This window comes from Palaemon carinicauda, chromosome 2 (genome assembly GCF_036898095.1).
Source record: "Palaemon carinicauda isolate YSFRI2023 chromosome 2, ASM3689809v2, whole genome shotgun sequence".
NCBI classification, from domain to species: domain Eukaryota; kingdom Metazoa; phylum Arthropoda; class Malacostraca; order Decapoda; family Palaemonidae; genus Palaemon; species Palaemon carinicauda.
Genome location: NC_090726.1, coordinates 153471893 through 153474392, shown reverse-complemented (window position 1 = coordinate 153474392; position 2500 = coordinate 153471893). Strand labels below are relative to the sequence as shown.

Sequence of the window (2500 nt, the reverse complement as noted above, 5' to 3'; positions counted from 1 at the left end):
AATGGCAGATGAAATATCATTGGAAGGAGAGAGGATTAATGAGGTAGAATCATTCAAGTATTTAGGAACAATGATATCCAATACAGGGTCTTTAGAATTAGAGTTTAGTGAAATGTTGAAAAAAGCAAATCAGACAATGGCTAGGTTATGTAAAATTTGGAGATCAAATCGCCTGAAATTACATATAAAATCAGTCTATACATCAGTTCAGTGAGATTGGTGTTATATATGGACACGAGTCATGGTATGACAATGAACCAATCTCCAATAGATTTAGCAGATTTAAGAACAAAGCCCTCAGAAAGATATTGGGAGTAAAATGGGAAGACAGAATCAGAAATGAGAGTATAAGAGAGATTACTCGAGTGCCACATGTGGATAAGGTCATGGTAATAGGTAGATAGAGATGGTTTGGGCATGCTCTTCGCATTCCCCAAGAGAGAATAGTTCACCAAACGTTCAGCTGGGCTCCACAAGGCACTAGAAGAGTTGGAAGACCCAGGTCTACATGGCTGAGGACTATGAGGTGGGAAGTAGGAGATGATAAATGGATAAGTATTGAATTAAAAGCTCAAGATAGAGACGTGTACCAACCGTGTGTCACACGATCGTACATAGTTCATTTTGTGTATATATTATGCTTGTATCTTCGCTCTTCCCTCGCACTAAAAAGAACCAGAATAAACATGTCTGCTTTTCTCCTCTATAACAGTGTATGTTTTTGAACATGAAATTTCTTGTTGCTTTGAGCTTTTGTATATAAAGGAGAGTGTTCTATAATAAATTTACTCAGTTGCTTTCATACTGTCTTTGAGTCACAACCTTCTCTTGGCCCGTCACAGACGACTTACAAAATCCAATCACTTAGGCACACACTGTCAATTAGGGCACTGCTTTCTAACTATAAACATTTATAGTAAACTACATATAATTTAGAGGAGTTAAGTGATGCTGAGTGAGTTTATGGTTACAAAATCGGATTCTACATAATGAAAGCTTTATTTTTTTGACACCAAGATCACATTCAATTAGAAAAAGTTTTCGTGATTTTATTGGAAAATACAATATTTCTGTATATTCAATCTTGAATTTTTGTTGGTTAATGAGTTTTACCAAAAGAGCAATTACAACAGAGAATGTGTGCCAATTTGTGTGCTTGTATCCGGAAAGGAAAGATTCTCCTGAAAATTTACTGTTACCTATTCCAAACAAAATTACTTTTACAGCACCATTTTAGTATTCTTATTTTACAAATTTGTTTTGGTATCTTGAGTTTTTGGTGTTAATGATGTAAAAATATTCCTTAAGTTTTCCATGATTACGCTCCCCTTACTTTATGTATTGGTATGAATTTGCTTTAGTTCTTAACATAAGTAATTATTTACTTCACATATATATAAATTATGTTTATTTTTTAATCATTCGTTTATTCGTTTTTTTATTAATTGCATATATTAATTAAATCTGATATAGGATGATTGTTTAAGGCCAAAAAGAATTTTTTTTTTTTTTTTTTAGGTAAAGATTGGGTCTCGTGTACACACGTATGTAACATTCCCTAATTGGTTGCCCTTTCATTTATATTCTAATTAAATGATAATAATAAAACGCGTTAGATTCCTCCCTTGCAGAATCCCACACACCCTCTCTCTTTGATGCACCAGGTCCATATTCCCCCTTGCCATAAAGCGTTGTTGTCGCCTATTAACGCTAGAGGTGGAAGTGCAACAGTAACCGTCCCTGGAAGGGTGGGGCAGCGTCCGAAGTCTGGAAGTCCTTGCCTTGTTTGGTCAAAGCCATATTGTTCGGTAGCTGTTCTATGCTAATTTCATTGTGTATCACCACCTGCCTATCGAATACAATTATGTTCTGCATTATTTTTTTTTTTTCGCTGTTGAAGGCTCTGTTTAATCTCCTGCCAGTTGTAAAGTTTTAGCGTACCCCCCAAGGTCGTTACTTATTGCTTTCTTGATTAAAGGTTTTGGGTCTTATTATTTCGCTATTAGCAAGGAGCCCTTTTTTGCTGTTGATTATAAATACAAGAGAAGCTGTTTGTGCACAGGTCTCGGTTATCATTATTGCTACATACTTCATAGTCTTATTGCTATATTTGATTGTGTATTGCAGAACATTGCAATTAGTTGTTTAATACTGCAGCCTCGTCGTCGGACATTGTTTATTATTATAGTTTTGGATTATAAAAAGGCAATCTTCTGCTTCTGCTCGTGCTGATTTAAGGTTCTGAAAGCAGTTACGTTCAATACCACGCGATACCCATTGATTTAGCCTTAATTTCGATCTTCGGTGATTGCATGTACTCTTACCATTCATTTAATATCCTGTCACCTTCGAGCTTTTTCTTATGCAAATGTTAGTGTTTTGCAACTCGGTAGCGGGAAGTTTTGGTGTAATTATAATGTGAATCTAGTTTGTTTGTATGATTAAGATAAGTGTAAAGGATTTTGGTTGTATAATGGATACAGAAGCCGTGATGCTCAAG

General features: G+C 35.3%; 1 long non-coding RNA gene across 2 annotated transcripts in view; it reads left to right on the top strand.

The window, feature by feature from the left end:
• Positions 1-2500, top strand: part of LOC137622254 (uncharacterized) — an 848023-nt gene that overhangs the window by 573648 nt on the left and 271875 nt on the right. The gene's annotated exons all lie outside the window — the stretch shown is intronic.